The sequence below is a fragment of the Triticum dicoccoides genome, chromosome 6B (genome assembly GCF_002162155.2).
Source record: "Triticum dicoccoides isolate Atlit2015 ecotype Zavitan chromosome 6B, WEW_v2.0, whole genome shotgun sequence".
NCBI classification, from domain to species: Eukaryota; Viridiplantae; Streptophyta; class Magnoliopsida; order Poales; family Poaceae; genus Triticum; species Triticum dicoccoides.
Window position 1 is genome coordinate 517607951 of NC_041391.1, and position 23195 is coordinate 517631145.

Genomic DNA, 23195 nt, shown 5'->3' on the forward strand with positions numbered 1-23195 from the left:
TATGTTGATTTCAATAGTGACGAAGATGATTTGCTAAGTGATGATGATTTACTTGTTGACAACTCTAGTGATGAATACTATGATGAAACGTCAATTAATCATGCTAATCAAGATAAAACGAATGACGATGATAAGGAGAAGATTGAGCATCTAACTAAGGAGCTAAATACTCTTAAGTTAGCTCATGAAACTATCTTGGAGGATCATCGAGAACTTTTAAAGACTCATGAGAAGTTACGCTTTGAGAAGCTCAACCTAGAGCAAGAGCATGAGTTTTTAAAGGCAATCAATGATGATCTTCCCAAGAAAAGTTCTTCTTACATTGCCAAGCATTTACTCTTGTCTACTTACATGCCACAAGTTAAATCTAGCAACAAAAGTAAGAAATATTCTTCTTCTAGTAGTAACAATAATCATGCTAAATCCAATGTTGTTGCTTCTAGTAGTTCTCTTGATTCCACTAATGATTCTCTTAGCCAAGTTACACTTGAGCAAGAAAATAGCTTATTGGAGGGAATTATATAGAAAGGTGTTTACAAGAGCCTTGCCGCAGTAAGCAATTTGAGGAGATTGTACGCAAGCAAGGAAGGCACCGGAAGAATCAAGGTGTTGGTTTTGAACGAAAGTTCAATGCCGATGGAGTTGAGTGGGAAGAAGATCAATACCCCAAGACGAAGTTTGTTCCTCAATAAGAGAAGTATGATCCTAATTCTTTCCAAGGGACACAAGCTCAAGATGATCTTCCACCACAAGACCACAAGATAAAAGGCAAGGATAAGCTTCAAGAGGAGATTGATGCATTTGAAGAAGCTCCCAAGGCCTTGGTCAAGTGGGTTCCCAAGACTACATCAAGTTCTACTTCATCAAGTACGACTACAACCCCAAGGATTCCCAAGATGATGTGGATCCCGAAGAAGAAGAACTAGAGAGTTATTGAGGGTGACTCCGCCAACACACTTGACTCATATTACTTTGGCAAGAACAAGTGCAAACAACTTCCACATCTTGCACTAGTTCATGGAGTCACAAACCCTCTTGTTGGTAAGACAAGGGACAAGGTAACCTAATGCCTTCATGGACATCATCTTGTGTGCACATCACTCTATGTCTATGGATATCCTTGTTTGTTCCTTGTGGGACTAACACATGAAGGTATTAAAAGTGCAACTCGCTCCAATGGATTGCTCCAAATGATCTACATCAACATTGAGCGTCCACATCTTCAACACCTACATGAAGTCATCGTCGACAAAACCCAAGGTTAGTTCATCCCTCTTAGGGGGGATATCACATCTAGGGGGAGCTTTATTCTAATACTTGAGCTAAAGCAACTCTAATGGTGTGAACACAACAAATGCTTTATGTAAAAGTGGTAACCCCACTTGTGCTTAAACGATGAGTATGACCTATGAGCAAATGTTCTCATTTGACTCCTAAGTCAATATACTCATATATAGATGACCTAGTCATCGCAAATTGCTTGATAGATGCTAGAGTGTTTGTGCATGCTTTGCCACATATTTCATTTGCCATTTTATTGTGTGAGCATGTTGGTTGCATATTTTACTCATTCGAGGACATCCACACTACAAAAAAAATACACTTCCGTGATGATACGTGTTTGTCACAGTAGGTCGCATTTTTTGTCATGCATGTACATCCATGACAATTTTATGACAGAATCAAGATAGACGTACCTGTGCTGTCGTAGAAGTGTTCCATGACATTACCAAAATTATCATCACGGAAGTGTACACTTCCATGATGATAAATCGTGCGTCACAGAAGTGCTTTCGTCAAGGGTGACCGACACGTGGCATCCACCATAACGGAACGCCGTTAAGCTATCGGGTCGGGTTTTGGATCCGATAACCCGTTAACAGGCCCGACCAATGGGGATTTTCCACGTGTAAAATCATCATTGGATGGAGGAAACACGTGTCGGCTCACCGTTGGGACAGATGTAATCCACTCATTGGACAGAAGGCGCCTATGATACGTCGACACATGGCATGGCCCAACAGAGGCCCATTCCTGTGAAAAGGCCGGCCCGTTTGACTTGGTCAAAAGGTGGCGGGCTGGCCCATGTAAAGCCTGTTAATGGCCTGTTCGCATATTGCCCATTTACAGTCCGCTAACCCCAGGCCCGTTACACTCTATCTGAATTAGGCCCAGTAGCGTCATCTGGGCCACCCAATATGATTCCAGCCGGTTTTCACTTCTGGCCCATGTATGGCCCATGACGTCTTTCGGCCCATATGAGGCCCTATGTAACTCTTGGCCTATTAACAGCCTGTGGTGAAACTGGCCCGTAATGAACAGTGTATTACTTTACACCCATTAACGGCCCATGGTGAAACTGGCCCGTAATGAATAGTGTATCACTTTATACCCATTAAGGGTCGGTTATTCCGTTGGGCCGTTTCCAGCCCATGTTATCTTTCGGCCTACTCAGAGCCCATTTATTCTTGGGCTCATTTCCAACATCCGTTTACTTACGGCATGTTACTGTCATTTTCTGCTTATGGGCCAAATTCAGCCCGTGGTTGCAGTCGGACCATTTGTGGTCTGTTAACACGTTGGGCCGTTTTCATAGCATCATGAAATACGGCCCATTAACGATGGCCCGTTATGGTCGGCCCATGAACGGACGATTCCAACTCTAGCCCGTTTATGGCCATAATGCAGCCTGTTATTGGCCCATGTTTGGCCAATCGATCATACTGCCCGTATAAGGCCCATTGATGATACGGCCCGTAGAAGGCCCATTGTTTATACGGCCCGTAGAAGGCCCATTGTTTCTACGGCCCGTAGAAGGCCCACTGTTTCTACGCCCGTAGGAGGCCCAGTGTCACTACAGTAAATATTAGCCCATGGTTATTGTGGCCTAGTTTTTAGAAAAATAGGTTATTGCAGCCACTAGCAAACCGCGGAAAAAGAACTGCAATGACTACAAGCAAACAAATAAACAAGACAACAAGGAAATAAATAAGCAAGCAACTTACGCTAGGCTATCATGGCTATCACACATATTACATCCACTGGGCATCAAAGTTCGCCACCAGTGCAAATAAACACGCCGACAAAAGAATATACAAAACTGCGAGCACTTCAGAAGGCACTAGGCCTGGCCAGGTCGGGCCCCCCAAACAGTTGAAGAAGTTGAGTAGACCTCAGTTGTGTCAATGATAGATGCATCAACACTAGATTTAAGGCATGATGGTGCGCACGGCAGTCCTCTGACATCTTCATTGCATCTTTGACTTCAAGTCGGAGCTGAGCTGAAGCAAGCCTTTCCGCTTTAAGTTGTGACTGAAGAAGTTGAACTGATTGAGGCAGCGACTGCACAGAGGTTGTCTCACACCTGCTGGTGAGTAGCTTCAACTCGCTGTCTTCATCAAGATAGGACCTTGGGGTCATCTCCCTGTCCTCAAGATGGTTTGGCTCACTATCTTCCCTAAAGTTCTGCCTAGCGTAAGAGATACGACTCTGAAAGAGAAACAAGGAGACACGTAACAGGTTTCACAATTATATAAGCAAATAAATGGATCTGTTCTGCATAAGGAACATGTTTTTACAACTACAATTTGAAACTGGTAGTTGATGCAAACATCCAATCAGATGTAAACAGCAAAGCAAACAGCAGTGGAGGCAATGATGCCTATCCAAATCTATACTAGAACAAAGTTTGAAGGCTTGAGAAGGATGAACTTACATTACATGTTAACACGGGCTGGACAAAGCCCTTCTCCATGTTGATGGAAGGATAATTCAATAAATTCCCCAAAGAAAATTCTTTATAAGCGTTGCCATTATTCTACATTTTGCAAAGAGTAAATATAGATCAAATAATATTGGAAGAAACAGAGGATAATGAAGCTCAGGTGCAGACTGATGATACATAATCAAATAGCAATTAATTAAGTACAACGTTACAAGGCAAAAGGGAGAGAGGTACTGACAAGAGCAATGCAGAGCCCATTATTGTTTTGAGATCGTATGATCCTTTGAGCAAGGAGATTCATCTGAAATTAGTTTTCATACAAGAAAGAAGGTAAGGCACAAGCAGAAATTTAGGAGTTCAAATTTTGAATTGATATCATAGACAGTACCTGACGCTGGGCTCCCAGCAGTTCTAATAGGCATTTGGCCACTGGAGTAGGGGTAAAGTGTGGTACAGTTAGGCCTGTGTTTTCTGTTGCTGCTGATCTATCTGATTTAACAAGTACCACTACCTTTTCCAAATACCTAGTTTGTACTCCTTGAGGATCTGCACTCACCCTCTTCCTTTTGGACATCTATCACAAAAGAACAACATTTGACTGGAAAAACATAGTGTGACGACACATGGAATAGGTACAGAAGATGGATAGTTATGGCATATACTCATATATGATGCTTAAACTAAGCAGATGATGTAACAAAGTAGAAGAAATGCAAGAGGTCAGATGCAAAATATGTGCGACCAATACAACTTTGCAAAGTTAGAGCAAGCACCTTGATGGGTGAATAAGATAGGCCATCCTCCACCATGCCAAGTTTGTTAGCCAGTGGATCATTCCGCAATATTCCTCTCGTGCACCCATTCTCATATTCATTTTGATAATGTTCAATATCTGACATGCATGAAAACATAAAAACAAGTGAGATTTTCTTTGTAATGCAGAAGTGATTCTAATCCAATACTGCCTCCCTGTAAACCCCTTTGTGCTATCTCTGCAATTCTTTTAAAAGATGTCATGCATGATGTAATTTGTTGTGTGCATTAATATAATGTGGCCTACTCCTCAAAATATGAGAGCTCCAGAAGTGATGACACTTCGCAGATGATAGCTTCAACATATAGTAAAGAAGAACAAGTCGACCTGAGCTGACAGATTCAAAATATACTAAGGGAGAACAACTCGACCTGACCAGTCGACTGCAAGAGAAGAGTATCATCTTAAAGAAGAGCAGAAGAGCAAGCAGATTGAAGATATTACAAGTGTTTCAATACAATGTCGGTTGGCCACCCATGATGAACCAGAGCGCACAGATAAATACTATTCTTTCCGGTCTCTCCATATGTGGCTCACATGCATTTCGAAACTAAAGTAGGAACATTGAGCTAACCAATTAAACATCTCTCAGTTTTACTAATATCAGCAATAATATCAGATATGAATTTGTACAACTAAGCTTGTTTAGCTCGATGGGTGGAGCAGTGCTATTACAACACGAAGGTACAGTGTTGACCGTGGCAGTGGGATGGCAGATCTGAAGCTGCAAACCGCGCAGAGGGTAGTTAGCAACCGATGTTTGCTTTGAAATAACAACTAAGATTTGGTATGGACAAGAAAGTACGGTTAACAAGTGACAAAGAAATGCAATTATGCTATCTCTCTATATGTCGTGACATGCATTTGGAAACTCAAGTGGGACCTTTAGCTAACCAATTAAATATGTCGGTTAACTAATATCAGTATCATCTCACAATCATATTTGAACAACTATGCTTTCGAATTCTGAGTGTTGTGTTGTTTAGCTTGAAGGGTGGAGTAATGCTAGTACAACAGAAAGCACCTACGGAGATCATAGTAGAGTAGATAAAAGGGGGAAACCCTAAGCATCAAGAGAAAAATCAGGAAAGTGGAACTAGCTGGACCAGTGGGTGGCGCACATGCTTTTCGAAACGAATATAGGAACATTACGTGATCAATTAAACATTCTCTATTTTAGTGATATGAGCATCATATCAGATTCGTATTTCAACACGTAAGCTTTGGGTTGAGGTCTTGAGGAGCAGTGCTAGCATGACACGAAGCACCTACGATGATGGTAGTGAATATAAAGGGGGGAAACCATAAGCTTTACGAGTATAGTGCCCATGCCATGGTGGATCTGAAGGTGCAAACCGGACAAAGCTACTTCGCAACCAATGTTTGCTTTCAACTAGCCACTACGATTTGGTACGGACAAGAAAAGTACAGTAAACAAATTACAATCTATTTTCCGGGTGAGATCAATAACTTAAGCACATATGGAAGAGTACTACCTCTCTTGCGACGCCGTGTAGGCCTATGCTGATACGTTGAGGGTGCTGCGGGTGCGATGGCTGTCGGCAGCGGGGAAGAAGACTTTAGACGGCAGACGGCCGGGTCGGGGGATATATCCTGTTGCCGTGGACGAGGCTGTCGTAGGAGCAGCAACGGCAAGGTGGACGACAACGCCAATGAAGCGAGAGGAGGCGATGAAAGGATCCTGGTCCAGCGCCGTGGATGAGAGACATCCATCTCTTGAAGTGGACGACGGGGTAGGGGTAGCGGCTCCGGGAAGGTGGAGGATGGGGTGGCGGACGGACGAGGCTGGCCGCAGTGCGGAGGTTGTCGTGCCGATGATGGTGTATGAATGGGGAAATGGAGGGGAGGGGGGCGATCTCAAACTTTGGGACGTGCTTCTCTGAAATGGGGGAAAGTTACGAACTTATCCCCCATTTAAAATTTCAGACATCGCGTCATTTGGGGATAGGACGGTAATCTCGCATCTCCCAAATATTTGCTGGTAACTATTTCGGGCGAGGAGAGGGTGTTTTTCCGCCCATGGTTGGCGCCCACGGTGTATGAACGGGGCTGACAGGTAGGGCGGTTGTGTCACGTCTGATGGAAGTTACACATCAGCCCCTATTTAAAATATTAGCCTGCATCGATTTCGGACGAGGAGAGTTTGTTTTGCCGCCCACCGTGTATGAATGGGGAAATGGAGGAAGAGACACATGTCTTTCGGACGAGCTTGAATCAAATGTGTTTTGCCGCCCACATTTGGCGCCCACCGTGTCTGAATGGGCTCAGAGGCCGTCGTGTCACGTCTGATTGAAGTTACTAGTCTACCCCTATCGACAACAGTGTAAATCCGGTCGATAAGGATGTCAAGTGTCAGGGGTAGACAGTAATTTCTATCTCGCAAACACTTGCTTCGGGCAGCCCACAAATTATAGTGGGTGTTTAGCCACTTCGTTCAAAACTTGGGAGAATTAGCATTCACGTTTGCCCTGGGACCTGGCAAACTAAATTCAAATCCAGTTTGTATTCGATTATGACTATCCACAGATAATTATATGTTTTGTTATTTATTTCTTCAAAACCACAACAAAGATTTATTCCACCTTTATATATGATTATGATTTAGAAATACCGTGATCTTCGAATTCAGTAGGTTGGATACACTCTGATTCAAACAGTTATTTCATCCAATACAATATGCTCACACGAAAAACAGTTCACCTTATGTCAATCATACAAGTACTGAGGATTACCTCGCCTAAAAAATTCGGATCATTACAACACATGGACAACATGGAATTCCGGACAACATAGGGGGTCTTGCAACTTAATCCATTCAGAGACATGACACAACATGCAAGTACAATAATCTAATGACAATTTCAGCTGGTATCTAAAGAAGAACCAGGATTACCTTGGGCTTCAGATTGCAGAAACAGCAGGACCTCCTTCGTCTTCAAATGCAACATTCTTACTTCCTCCAATTCTTGGATTGCTTGCATAATGTGTGCCGCTAATTCTGTAATTTCCAGCCTCAAGATAAAGATTACCTCATTCATGGCAGCCACACCATCTCTTTCTGCCTCTAATAGAGCCTCAAGCACTATAATATATGTGCTCAGACTGCTCTCCGACAGTGTTGCCTCTGAACTGCTACCATCTGGTAACATGGATGGCGCACTGCTTCCACAAATAGATTTTGGGGTTGTACATTGTGTCCTAGTGTGAACGGCATCCTGAAAGGTTTCCGCTGGACATAAGTAAGAGATAGTTATCGTATGATCCAGGCAGTAAGCTTACATGGTAAACGATGGACGAATTATTGCCGAGCATGGCAAACTATATTTAAATGGTTCGAAGCAGCATCAGCCGAAAAAAAATTAAAATGGTAAGATGAAAGTTGAAAGGGAGTGTACAACCGCTATATTTAAGTTGCCAAGGCATCTAAGCAGTTGAAATAATCTAAGAAAGCACTTAACAGTGTGGCCTCATATAAACTACGAAGATAGTCTTGTGATGAAGTTGAGAGGAAAAGTTAAGGACTCAAATGAAATAGGCATGCATTTCTTTACGATAGTACAGCAGGCACTGCTAACATATTGGCCAACTCAGGTATAACGTAACAACAAACAAGCATTCGAATCAAGCAATACAGCAAGGCAGACAACTGAACTATTTGTAATTCGGTAGGATTACACGTTGAGGGCACAAGCCAAGAAAGGAGCCCACTCGCATTACATTTAACATGTACTAAAACACACTGGCTTACCATATGTTGCTATGAAGCCTAGCTGCTGTTGCAATGTTCTTTGAAGATATCGTCAGCATCCCATGGTTGCAAATCTAGTTGTTGTAGTTTATTCTGCACCATCTATTTAGGTAAAATTAATTTTAATCGCATGCACGGGTCCGAATTGATCATCAATGGTTCATCTAAACTAATGAAAGAAGGGTGTGTGCATACACGACAATATATCTGCTTCCCTCTATTTTTATGCTTGTTCGAGGTGCCAGCACCAAAAGAACAAATATTTTGCTTGATGGGGTTGGCAGCTCCATAATTAATAGAAGCATCAAATTAGTCATGCAACTTGGGAAGATCAAGAACACACAAACAAGTAATGAACAGAGGCTCGGAGCAGTGATGTAATAGCTAGCATCAGAAAATGTAGGGTAAAACAAACAAAAAGCAGCGGAACCACATGCTAGTTTGCTGATGTGTAATTAAGCATAGAGAACATTAAGCAGTGTGATGGAACCAACAGGTGGCATTAGAACAAAACTAAAGCATATTAACTATATGTGCACTGGTATGTAATTTAACACATGTAACATGTTCACTGCCAGAAGTATGGCCCTACAGGTGCAAGCAGAATAACGCGTCTCATGAAAAACTGAATGATGCCCTGAAGAAATTCAAAGGTGTGGTGCTTATGCTAGGAAAGTGAACGTAGGCGCCGGCCGTTGGATAATAGTACCTGATTCTCGGCGGCGTATGGGTATTGTTGTCATACTTGATAGCTAAGTATCATCGATGGTGCTCGTGTTGCGGTTGAGTTTGGGCCAGCTGTCGCCATCGCTGAAGCTGCTCCGGTGCTACGGTTTCGGCACCTGTCGACATACAAGAAAGCTCATATGTGGTAAGTGAACAATTGCATGATAAAGAGAAAACCTGAAGGAGTACAAATCGAAATAACCTGATGAGGCTGCGGCATCGGTAAAGCAGGGCCGGTGGAGTTGAATATGGCGTTCGTGGAGCGGATCCGGTGTAGTGGACGAAGACTTCGGCGGGCGTGTTGTATAGTGCTTTCGGTGAGGCGGATCTATTGCGTCGGACGAGGGCTTGTATGAAGGGCCAGCGAAGGGGCGGATGAGGGAGTCAGTGAAGGGCCTACACTGTGGTGGAGGGCGCCGGGTAAGCAGATCCGGTGTGGTGGACCATGATGGCGGTCAAGGAGATCTGGAGCGGTGGACAAGCCAGTCGCTAAAGCGGCTCCGGTGAAGTGGTGAGTTGGCAGTTGGGGGTTCCAAGGTGCGGATTGTGAGGTCCACCGCTGTGGCGGAGGACTAGATTCGGCGGCTTGCCGTGGTTGGGGGGTTGGGGAGGGGAAGGGGAGGGGCTCTGGGGAAGAATGTTGGGGGCAAAGAGGGGAAAACAATGGAGTTACCAAAGCAGCCCTTTTTCGTTCATGTGGCAGGGATAAAACAGGAATATCGCAAGGCTAAACTTTCGGGCGCGTGATATTTCGATGTGAGCGGGAAATTTGAAAGCTTTTGGCGCCTAAAATTATAAGTATTCTGCTCTCGTACGGCCGACTATGAATGGCCGACAATTTGTTTGTTTTGCACGCAAAAAAAATGTGCAAGTTTTGAAAATCAATGTCTCCAACTCGAAACTTAGATTGTCCATTCAATTCAAATATGGATCATTGAGCTACTACAAGCAAATACCATCATACGGTCCAATTCAAATGAAATTCCAAATGTGTTTATCCTAAATATGATGACAAAAGCAAAAAATGTGTATGTGTATGAATAAAGTGGATGATTATAAAGTTTGAACATGCCCGCATGTGTATATCTCTAGGTTTGATATATGAATTTGAAATCACGAAATCCCGGCTTAAAAAATGTACCTCCGTTTAAATGAATTACAAAAGCTAATGATGGAGTCGAATTCCAAAATTCCAATCTTAGGTTTGTAATTCTGGTACATCAAGGTATATCACGCATGTTCAAAAGTATCGTTATCTCATAGTACAAACTGTGAAACAAATGGATCAACCATGAGTGCACAATATCTCAATTACGCTAAAGTCCCTCAAATATAGACACCTCATTCTTTATCTGAAGTCAACCCCCCCACCACCACACACACACACACACACATAGAGAAGTCGTTCTCTCCCCCAAACACCAACACACGAGCACCTTAACACCCCTCTCTCTTGTAAAGTCCGGACCCCAACATAGGTCTCTATCACTTTGTCTCTCGGGCATGCACACATCTCTTCCCTCACTCTCTAGGTCTCCCGCTATCTCTCTTACCCAAGCACACGCACTATGTAGAGTGTGTATTTCACATACACACAAAACGCCGCCCCCAAACATCTATCTCCCTAGTTATGTGGTTCTCGCGCACTCACCTCACACACCACCCCCACTGCAAACAAGCACACTTTGTCTCCTTGTGCACCACTCTCCTCTTTCTATCTCTCCCACATGCAGACCCGCCCCAGCTCCTTCCCTGCATACATATATGTCGTGACTCTTTGCATAGCTCCCTAATGTATAATCGTTCTCGATTTCGCACATTGTTCTCTACACCATCTATTCTAGATCTCTCATGAAGTCCCTATCACACACACGGTGACTCGCTTCCCTTGTGTCTCCATTCATAGGCCAATTTCGAACAACATCAACATTGTCTCCCTATCTATACGCCATTTATGGACAAAAACGACCCCTCTCGCCCCCTCTCTTCCTCTCTTTCTCCCTCTCCGTCGCTAGCTCTCTCTTTCTCTCTCTCTCACACCCCTCTCCCACACACACACTCGATGTCTCTTCCAAATAGTCTGCTCCCCCAGCCCGCACCCGTGCTATCCCGCTACTACACATGTCACACCATTCCCCCTTCCCTTATACTAGGTTTACATCATCAGTGGTCTCTCTACTCCATGTACACTCTCTCCCTCTCACACACAAACGCGTGCACAAACACACACAAACACGCACAAACACCCATTTATCTGGATCCTCATCTCTCCCCATGTCCGCATGTGTATCTCACACACTCACTCTCTAATTATGTATATGTGTCTCCATGTTACACAACACAAAGCCCCATGTACATGTATCTCTCTATCCTCCACACACATAAACACAAAGAATCTGTTATCATTGCCTCAGTCTCTAACATATATCACACACACTGTCTCTCTCTCTCTCTCTCGCAAACACGCTCATCAAGGGTTTCCCCGTGAATAACTTACCGTCTATTCATCAATAGTCCTGGAAGTACGGCGAACATGAGATGTGAAAAAGAATAAATCTACACATGCTTAGACCACCTAGTATGACTACTAGGACTAGAGCAAGCCAAAAAGCGCGCCGCCGTCACCCCCTCCTTGTCGGCGACGGGAAAATCTTTGTTTTACACAGTCGAGAAGTCATTGTGCTAAGGCCCCACATGCCGAGGCGTTGAATAGAATGTAGATGCTAGTTTATGGAAGCAAGTATCGATAATACGTTTGTATCTCCATACTTATATTTCTTCTCTTATAAAAAACCGAGGTGGTGATGATGGTACGTGTGCCATCTTGCAATATAGACCGTCCAATCTATATCTGACGGATGGAAATTAAACTAAAAGATACCCGCACCCCTCTCCACATTTGCAGACAAGTCCTTCCCTCATTCATCCCTATCTCCAACAAACCTCATTGTTGAGCAATTAAGAAAGGAAGCCTCTGGAACAAACTGGCCTGGTGGCCACTGCTGGCGTCGTCAATCCCCATGCCTCCGCTCAGTCCGACCACAAACCACCACCACACCCCACTCCTCTTCACCTTATCTCATATTTATCGAGATATCATTAGTTTTTACACATGGGATTACTCCCGCAAGGGTCAATCACAACAAGTGTTTTATAAAAAATGTATCTTGATGTTCCGTGCAATGCACGGATCTTGCTAGTACCCCTACACAAGACTAAGTTGGTGATGCTAGTGTGTCTGTCATCCGTCGTTTCTGACCATTAGATCTACATCTAACGATTGTGAGGTAAGTTGTTGCCTTTTCTCACCAACATCCCACTTGTCTACCAATTTGCAGAAAAACCCATAATTAGTATCTTAAAACCAACCACATCCCTCCCTGACCTCACCAAAGCAGCCCAAGGAATATATTCTAATTGAAACATATGTATATCAAAATTAGAGTGTTTTGTACCAAGTGAATAAGTATTATTCTAATTATGATTCGTTGCAAAGGACATGAACATTGCTAGTATTTCCAACCATGCATTTTTTTCCTAGTATTCCATAGTTTCGAGTTTTCCATCAAGATATTAGTCACTCATGGTTGATATTTACTTTCAATCATGTACACATATGCACTATGTAACTAGCCTTGCTTATTGGCTTCCAAAGCTTAACTTTCACTCCTACTTACAATATGTAGAGTTTTTTAACAAAAAACTACCACTTTCAACCAGCCCTAGGAAGAATCTATTGTACAAAAAATAGCAAAAACATACCCAAAATTTCTTAATCCATGCCAAAAACTACTACCTAGTACTCCTACCGATTAGGTTCGTTTAAACCCATTTATGACAGGGTTGGCCCACACGTCCTTGCTAACGAGGCAGCTTAAACCAACACATTTTGTTTGACCGTTGACACGAGGGACCCACATCTGACCTTCTATCCTGTTATTCCCCCTCAAATCATTATTTTTCCTGAACATTACTTCAAACAGTACGGATGCGTGTTCATCGGTGGCGCTGGTGATGAGCGAGTTGGTCGCCGCTCCGCCGGACGGGCCGGACGCCGCGCTGGCCTCCGCACGGGTTGGCAGGCTAGCCCGAGCGTGACTCACGAGCGAGCAAGCCGTCGCACTGGCCTTCGCTCGAGCCAGATGGCTGGCCTGAGCACGGTGCGCGTGAGCAAGCCGCCGCGCTGCGTGCCAATCTAGCTAGCAAACCTTGCAGACAAGCAGCTGGACGGAGCTATCTTGGCTAGCTAGCGGCCGCGAGCGCCGGACGGAGCTGGCATCCGGGCTGCAGCAACATGGGCTCTGCACCACCGGCGGTTTTGACCTCGCCTTCTGCCAGCGGTGGTAGCTGCGTCCCATGGCCGAGGATGACTAGGTGGACGGGCCGGAGGTAGGAGGTCACTCGAGGATTTTTGTTGGTAAGAGCATGTACAATGGTTGATAAGGTAGTCTTATCTTAAGTGTGCCACGTATGCAAGTGGTAGTAGTTTCTTGGCATTTTAGTGGTTTCTTGCATTATTAGGGGTTTCTTGTAAGGAACAATGTACGTACTACTAGCGACAAAAGGCGATTCTAGGTTGCGTTGTACTCCAACGAGTACTACTAGTGGTCACAAGAGTGTATACCTTGTTTTGTGGGTTCGATCCCAAGCGAACGCACGGCGGCCTTTTTAAAAAAATAGTACTACTACACTTTTCTGCGAGCCATATTTTACACGGGTAGTTTGAGTTTTGAAGTTGAACAGACGTGCGGCCCCACAATCTGGGTGCACTGGACAGCCTAGCCACGTGAACGGGTTTTCCTTCCCAGCATCTCGTGGCTCGCGTGCTCGCCCTAGCCGCACCTCGCTTGCAGCTTCCTCATCAGCTAGTAGCATATTTAAACTAGCGCCTACCAATTAAGCCCGAGGAGCCAGAAAAGCCTGGCGGGGCATTGGGAACTGTGCAATATGGCTCCATACGTAAAGTGCTCTACTACTACTCTGTAGCTTGTGGCATTGCACGCATGGACTTCACTCCATTATCGGCTCTACTATAAAAGAAATTCCTCTTGACATGTTTTTTTAAACGGAGGCAAAAGCTTTGCTTCATCTCATTCATAAAGAAGGAACTACTACTAACAAAGTTCGACGAGATCCATTACACCTCCACAAATGGAAGCGAAAAGCCTAGTCTCGCTGTATCAAATAACTCAAATGTTCTGCCCCCGCAGTAACCGTCGCTGATAAACAGGCTGCTAGTGTGTGCGTGAGAGGAGCGGCTGAGTAGGCCAGCTACTCCTATGTGAGAGGAGCGGCTGAATATAGCACCGAGAGTACCCACTAGGCCACTACGCAGGTGTACTTCCCCTGCATTGATAGTACAGCGATGGTTCTAGAGAACAGTAGTACCCTCCACTTCCAACTGTAGCTCCTTGGCCCTGAGATTCAAGAGTTCAAAACGGGTGCACTATACTAGACTAGACTAGAAGTACAGTACATCACACTACTAGTTGAGAAAACTAGTACTGGTACTGCTACAGTACGAGTACGTACTCCTCCGTCACATAATGTAAGACGTTTTTTGACACTAGTTGGCGTGTACAAAAAATGGCAAAAACATACCCAAAATTTCTTAATCCACGCCAAAAACTACTACCTAGTGCCAAAAATTTCTTGCTAGAGCTATTATTTACAGTATAATGCAATCCCATAATGTTCCATAATGCTAGTACTAGTATTAAATAATAGCCTCACCCCTTCGCTAAGGAACGATCTACAGTTGGAAGGGACGAGGCCCTGCGGTTACTACGCTCTTATCTCCTCCTCGCCAGTTCCCCTCCCCCCGAAGAGAGGGCAGTTCGTCGCTGCTCCCATGGATTCGCCAGGCGGTTCTCCTCCTCATCGGGGCTGGGAGACCTTGGACGACGATCCTCTGGGAGAAATCGCACGCCACTCTGACGTCCTCACCGCCGCAAGACTCGGTGCTTCCTGCACCAACTTTTTCAAGACGATGCTTAAACAGGCTTGGAAAAAGGCCATGCTTGCTGGTCTTCCATGCGTCCTCGAGGAGAAAAGGTTCTTCTATGGGACAATCCTTCGAACAGTCCAGCGCTCCCTGGCCATTGTTGCGCATTGACTCCGCTAGAGTTGCTGACGTTGAGAGGTAGTCGGATTTTGTCCGATGAGCAGGTCAGTAATGGAGTTTGATCATGTAGTACTTAGTTATTCCATTTCCATCCCGTAAATTCTCCGCTGCCCACCGTCTTATATATAGGTATGGGTCGGTGCCAACGAAGATTGGCTTGCATACCTCCGGCCGGATACCACCATCATTTTGCACAACATCCACAGCATTGCGGCTGTTCTGGTAGACCCCTTCTCCACCATTGGGATCGGCCTTCCGGACTGGCTGGGCTTGAATACGTATGATGATGCCTACATGAGATTGAAGAAGATAGCAATTGCGGACCCGTGACAAAGCAATGTGGCTACGATGATTACTATCTCATCACGGTGTTCGACATAAGGATTGCCATCAATGCAAGACGCAGTAACGGTAGAGGCTGACGCATGTTGGCGACGGCAGATTTGCACCCCTGCACGTTTGAAGATGTCGTGCGCCATCTAGGCCGCATCTTCGCGGTGACAAGCCAGGGGACTTGTTTCATCTGGTTGCCATCCTATGGTGTGGGATATTACAAACGGAATGCACAAACCCTCATTTGCATCCCTAACGGTACTCCATTATTTTGCAGGGACCAGTCATCCCCCGATCAAAATAAGATCGCCGATCCTGGATGTGCATTTGCATCCGCGATTCGGTCTAACCTGGAACCTTGTAGCTGACTTTGGCATATTGGGATCAACTATCTTAGCAGTCATTACCCATGGTACCACTGATGTGCAACATGGTCACACAATCTACCACGATTGGACCTTCACCATCTACCCAGGTATTCCATTTTTTTAACCCTCTCGGCTTCTCTTTCATTGTTGTACTAGTAGTATACTTAGCACTACCTCCGTCCTGGTTTATAGGCCCCCTTTGTACTTTGTGTCAAATTTTGACTAACACTACTAGAAATACCACTACTAATGGCGCACCTAATATGGCCATTAATGGCGCATCACTGGTGCGCCATTGATAGCACGCCATTAGTAATTTTTACTAATGGTGCACCACCTGGTGCGCCATTAGTATCTGGTATACTAATGGCGCACCACCTGGTGCGCCATTAGTATATGCGAGGGTGCGCCATTAGTATGCCTCCCAGGGGGCATCTATACCCAGGTGCTTTGGCATACTAATGGCGCACCACCTCTGGATGCGCCATTAGTAACCGCAGCATACTAATGGCGCACCACCCGGTGATGCGCCATTAGTATGCACTGTCATACTAATGGCGCACTGTCGTGTGATGCGCCATTAGTATGAATATTAGGTTTTTTTTATTTTTTTATTTTCTATTTTTTGCACAGGTTACAAAATGTATAATTTGACAAAATATAGACAGCACACATCAACAATAGATTCATCAAATACAATAGAAGATTAGTCTTTGAATACAATTCATCATATTAGTCTCCGAATACAATTCATCATATTAGTCTCCGAATTAAAAAGACCGAACAAAGATAGAACATTATATTACAAGTCTCGAGACCGCGAGTAGCGAGTTTGTCTTCGCATTACAAGTCGATATCGATCATCTAAACTACCATCACATAGAAGAGAGCTGCGGTCATCACGATGAGCATCATCATGATGAAACTCGTCTTCATCCGGTTCCTCCAACGCTCCCTCCCCTCTCCCGCTAGATAGCGGGCGTATCTAGATTCGGCCTCGGCCCTAGTGGTGTACCCTTTGTAACTGTTACCGCTGAATCGGTGAACCTGTCTCCGACACTCCTCCCAGTCATCGTAGACTCCGGGAACCTTACCCTTGTACACGACATACGTCGGCATCGCTATGCACTAGCCAAACGAAACGTTAGTACCAATTCACAGACAATACATAAGCAATATATAATTATGCAACAGAACGATCGAAAGAGAAAAGCAAGACATTAATAGCATCGATTACATCTAAGTTGAACGACTCTCGAAACCAAAGAGACATACTACAAGTTCATTAAAGTTTAATTACAACATGAGCCAATCGATGTTTCAGAACTAGACAACTCGACTCAAGGGACCGGAGCGTGGATGAAGCCGCCGTCTATCGTGGGAGTCATGAAAGAACGGGCGTTATCATCCTGCATTTGTAGCATTGTGTCGATGTCACTGTTGGACGGTTGATTTCTGAGGTAGAACTGCCCCGAGGTACGAAGGACATCTTGATGGATGATTTCCGCAAACTCCGACTGGATGCGAAAGAATTCTTGTCGGAGGTCCGCGTCCTGGATTGCCGACACGCTTGCGGCCCAATCTTGGAGTTTACTCGGTAGCAGAAGTTGATGATGGTCCAGGACGATCGCCCGCATGTGATGGATGGCGTAGTAGGCACCCTTCTGACCGCCAGGCGGCTGCTTGACGCAGCAGAACGTCGTATTGTGGGAGAACACGTGCTTGCCGTACTTACGAATAGGCCTGGTGAAGGTGCCTCCAGATTGGGCGTAGCCGGGGAGAACATCATCAAGAACCTTCTTGACATTTGTGTAGTCTACGTTCGACTGACCGTCCGGGTCGAAATACGTGGCCATGGAATATTTGGGGCTTAGGAGGATGAGCGTGCAACGTGTGTCACTGAAGAAAACACGGAATGTTAAAAGAAAAACGATCGAAAAGTAAGAATTCATATGTTACGGGCCGGTTGAGGGTTGGACTTACTCGGGAAAGTAAGGCACGAGGAAGTTATCCTTATCTTGGTTTGCCAGAATGACGCCTTCGAGGTAAGAACTCGCGACTTGCCGGTCCCCAGCGCTGCCCAAGATCTTGGCACGCATGTAGAAGGGGTCGACTATCACGATGTCCGGGGTCTTGTCGCGAATGATCCGCATCTCCATACTCAGCGAAAATAGCCGAACGAAGGTGTAGTGCAGCGGATGAAGGTTAAACATAGCAAAGATGTCATCAAACCACAGGACGATCGTACCCCCGATGTCGCCATCCACAAAGCCCTTGCCCTCTGGCACCTTGGCCACGAAAACCGGGTATGCCACATCCTTCTCTCTGAGACGCCGCTTCTCCAAAGAAAGAACACTGTCGTGCAGACTCCGCATAGCACCGGTTGCAGCATTGAGCATATTTGGTGGTAGCATCGCCCTACCCGCCACATGCGCCCTCCTCGAGATATCCTGCGGTGAAGGTGGCCCGTCCTGAGCACGGATCGTACTCGGTGTCGGCTGGCTCGCACCCTTCTTAGTCTTTCTTTTGCGTGCCTTCTTCTTATCCTGTAATGGGACCGAGTTCTGCTCACAGACCGCCTTCTTGAGTGTGTTGGGGCTGATAATATTTCGCACCTCGCCTATCTGAGGCTCGGTGAAGTCGGCAGCTGGAGGCATCTCCTGAGAGCTGAACGCCAGACGGCGCCTGTTGCAACTTGGCTTCTCCGCGGTACGAGCTAGATCGCACACGTCTTTTGTTGGGTTTGGTTCTTGATAAGGAGGCCCCATGAAGTCGCCATCGTACCCATGCTCGGCAAAGTACTGATCGACGTTGCCAAATGTATCATCGTCGCCGTCGTCGTCGTTCTGATCCTGTGCCATATGCATGTTTGGATCCAGTGGCATAGGGATGTCCGGCACCGTTACAGCGGTCTTGCCATGGGGCCGACTTGGCGCCGGCACGACTGGCGGTGTTGTCTTTGGGGTGGTGTCCCCCGCCCCCAAACGAATCTGGCTCTTCGGCCAAAGCAGGGGCCAGCTCAGGCAGGCGCTGAGGGTCATCACATCATCATCGTCGGCCCCGACGGGTCGAATCGGAGGTAACAAGTTGTCGCAGCCTGGCAGCACCCGAACCAGTTGAACCCTAAACAAGTTGGGTGGCATCTGGGTACCGTGGAACAAGGGGTTGCCCGGTTGAACGATTTTGCCCTTGGCGACATCGACCAACTCGTTGTTCACGAAGTGGAGGAGAGTGCACGGAACGTCGGCGGCGCCCTGCGAAAACATGTAGGGCGTCAGGGATGCCCAGTCAAAGGCAAGGAGATGAAGTCCTCGGCCGAGAGAGGCTTAATTAGTTACCGTGATGATGGCGTCGAGCTCGGCTAATGTCGAGGCACCGCCAACGACGGGCGTGCAGTTGACGGAGCGGCTGCTTGCTGAAGAGGTGCCGGCCGGCGTACACCCGGGTGCATTAAGCTCCCGTGCCGACGTCGGAGACACCAATGCCGCCTCCGCCGGAGGCACCAATGGCCCCGCCATCGCATTATGCGAGTTGCTGGCCGTGAAGCTAGGAATCGGGGGCGGCCCCTGTTGGCCGCCCGCAATCCACGCACTCAACCCCGAGATCAAGGTAGGCACAAGGGCGGTGATCGTCGCTCCGAGTCGTTGTTCCACTTGCTCTTGGACAATCTCCGGAATCCGCGCCACCTGTGCCTTGAGTTCTTGAACCTCTCGCGCCTGGCTTTCCGAGCTAGTCTTTTTCTCCTTCCGCACACCAGCGGTATAGTATGACCCCCATTTTGTCGACAAGCCTTTGCCGGCCACACGACCAGCTGACGTCGGCTTACTGAGCTTATCCTTGTTCTTCATTATATTCAACCCCCTATTTAGAGTGGTATCCCAAGGGTTGCTCTGAGTCGACCCCGCGCTACTGCTTTCAGTCGCCTGCGGAAGGAATGTGAACCATTTAGAAATTCGGCTTCATTAATTAGAATGCAACCATATGGAGCTAATTGCGCGGGGGTGTATTCCTTACCAGAACAAGCTCAAGCCGCCTGGTCTTCGGATCCGTGGTAAGCTCCTTTGTTTTCGGGTCCTTCTTGTACCGGGCCCTGACAAAGTTCCTGGTCTGCTTGTCACCGTATTTATCGAAGAGGGGCGGTAGGCCTTGCTCGGCACGGTCCGCCTCCTCCTTGTCCCATATAGGCTCCGCCACTCTGTAACCGCCGGGACCGAGTGTGTGTTCCCCTATGTTCAGCTCCCGCATTTGTTTCCCCCACTCACTTGATTGGGAGCTTGCGGTGCTCGAGCAATTGATCTTGAAGTCGTTGTAGTCATCTTCGGTGATCGAAGGATTTTTCTCCTTGATCTTCTCATAACTCTCACCTTTCTCGATCATTCTCTTCACATTGCTTTTCCAAGTAGACAGGGCCTTGCTCATCTTCGTGAGGGCAGCATTGTTCACTTTATTCCCTTTGAGGCTTGTGTTTTTGAATTCAGCGGGGAACTTGTATCGTTCGTGCAGCTTCGTGAAGAGGAGGTGGCGCAAATTCCCCCGGTCAGGATGCCTCAGGTTCTCGGTGTTGATCGAGACGGTGCTCCGGACAATGCACCCGAGCTGAAGCGAGTACCCCTTGACTATTCGTTCGGGCGCCGTTGGATTCCCGTTGGAGTCCACTTCAGTAACTTCCTCCTTGAGGGTGCGGAGCACGATCAGGCGCCGGTCCTTCCGTTGCCTCTTCGGTTGGCTGCTATCTGTGCGTGCGCCGCCATCATCAGTGGTGGCATCCTCGGCGGCACCATCAGTGGTGGCATCAGTGTGGTCATCCTCGGCGGCACCATCCGTGGTCTCAGGATCGGTGGGGAAGGCGGCGGCCTCATACAAGTGAGGTTGTTCCTCCATCTCCTGGGACAGCTCCCAGAATGCCTTGCCGCCCGAACCCCCGGCCTCATCGTTGTGGGCCATGTTTCTCTCTAAATAGAAACAAAGTTTGGTCAAAAAGTTGGTTATTGTCAAGGAACAAGATCATGGTCTCATCATTTAGGGTTTGTCGACACCGAGGCATCCTAAAATCTAAGCTTTTATCATTGAGGGTTTTTCGACGCCAAGGCACCCTAAAAGCCTAACTTTTCATCATTTCGGTTTTTATCGACACCGAGGCACCCTAAAAGCCATGCATTAGTCATAAGTACGCCGGGGCACTTGATCCTACTTAATTAACGGGTATAGGTACAGTGGGATGTGAGCTGCAAAGGAAAAAGAAGAAGACTTAATTATTAACCACTGCTAGTTAAGATTTACTTATTCTGTAAAGTCACCAAAATGAGGAAAGCTTTTTAACAATAAACAATGGAAATATTTAAGACTTGGCATAGAAACAGCAGCGCTCAGTACCATTCAAGAACGGGATCCTGGTCTCAGGGTGTGAAGCAACACACTGCAATTAAAAAAAAGTAAAATGAAATTGAGGGGCAGATGGCAAGCAAGCATGATATGAAAGCAGTAGTATTCTCAATCCACCACAAGGCCCACTAGGAGTGAGGGTTTCCTTTTCTTTCTCATGTAAAAGCATACCTGAAGAAGTGCAAGTGCATTGCAGACACGGTTTGATGCAACTGGCGACAAAGTAGGAGGTGAAAGTGAAGGGTAAATTGACATAATCTCCTGCATAAATTGTCAAAACAGCATGACAGACTGAATAAGGAAAATGTGCAGAACCATCAATAATTTCATATTGAAATAATCAATACACATGGACAACCACCCTTACTTAAATAACAAGAACTGCACAAGTACATATGTACTCTTGCCATTGCGACTGAATTTAGAACAGTGCAATAACTATAACCTACCTGGAGCAGTGCAGCAACAGTGCCAAAGGAGTGCCACAGCAGTGGAGCAAGGTCTTGAAAAATCTCTCGTTTCTGAAAGAGGAAACTGAGAAACAGATTAGACAATGAATTTTCACCTCCTGCATCCCAGATTTGCAGCCACACTTTAAATGTTAAAGTAAAATAGCTCTATGTATCAACTGTCCAGTTTGGAATATTGTCTTTGGAAAGTTGATGTTTCACTAAGAAAAGAAGGGTCTGTCTAGGACACATTTATGTCACGTCTAACCTTGTGTCCACTATGTTTGTGGTGTATTTTTTTTGCCCCAGCTTTTTTTTTGTTCCTTGTTGCTGCGTTATTTGTGGGAGCTTAGATGTGACATCCTTAGAAAACATTTAGATGTGAATTAGACAAACTCAGAAAAGAATGACGATGCTTGCATTAGTGGCTCATACCATGGGTTCACACTTTTGGTAGATAAAGAAGTGACAGGAAAAAAAAATACTATACTAAGTAAACTTCATCACTTATCTAGATAATCTGCAGAAGTAGAACAGATTGTTTCTAACCTATAAATGTCTTCCTATATAGTTTAAAATGTTTAGATTTCCTAACACCACCTCCTGATAAGTTTGCAAAGTCATCAATAGGACAGGATTTCACAAAGTTCACACCCCCGCCCCCCTGTCCTTGAACAGGGTATCTCCACCAGATACTATAATTAAATGTGCACAGCCGAATACCCCTCCAGCCTGCTCCAGCACAAAAATATTCATTGGAAGTTCACTTTTACCAAGAAACAAATACATCAGGAAGCAGGGGATATTAACAAAAATGCGCTTCTTGTGGTATTCACTCCTGAGAGATTGTATATGATAACTGCAGTATTTACCATTTTATTCAGGGGTACTATAACAGAAATGGGCACGTCTCTTGTTGTATTCAATCCTAACAGAACAACATATAAGATAACGGCAGTACTTTCCACTTTAATCAGAGCAAGCAGAACTAAAATGGATACAGTTATCTGATGCACACACCGAACTGCCATCCGAGTGTGTCCAACAGAGATCGGCAACCATTCCCGCTACGGATGCTAATAACAGGTAAACCATAGCACATGTTTAAAGAATGTATCATAATAAAAGCTACCAAAATCACATACCAAACCCTACTTGCTTTCGCCACATATCTACAAGTCTACAGCAAGCTAAAGGACTGCACAAAATCACCCAATTTTCTTCATACTCCAGATATGAGCAGGCAGAGTTGCACTAAATTACCAAACACCACAAGCAAGTCATAGAATCGCCCTAAGGAGATCGGAGAGCAACATTTCCATACCAAGCACGGATCAAAGATAACAGACAAAGACGGGCGTGCATTGATCTATACCCTATAACCTTAGATCACCACGTGCGCGGGTGGGGTTAGGGTTACCTCCTCGTAGAGAGGCAGGGGTCGAGGCGGCGTCGGGGCGGCGGGGCAGCGTCCGGGCGGCGGGGTCGGGGCGGCGTCCGGGGCGG

General features: G+C 45.9%; 1 long non-coding RNA gene across 1 annotated transcript; it reads right to left on the reverse strand.

Annotated features, from left to right (window-relative positions):
* Window positions 1–21054: 21054 nt before the first annotated feature.
* Window positions 21055–21502, reverse strand: LOC119322148. The gene is made up of 3 exons (XR_005155437.1): window positions 21412–21502; window positions 21232–21274; window positions 21055–21083 (listed from the first exon to the last, which is right to left on the reverse strand). It is a non-coding gene; the product is annotated as an uncharacterized LOC119322148 (long non-coding RNA).
* Between the last annotated feature and the right edge of the window lie 1693 nt (window positions 21503–23195).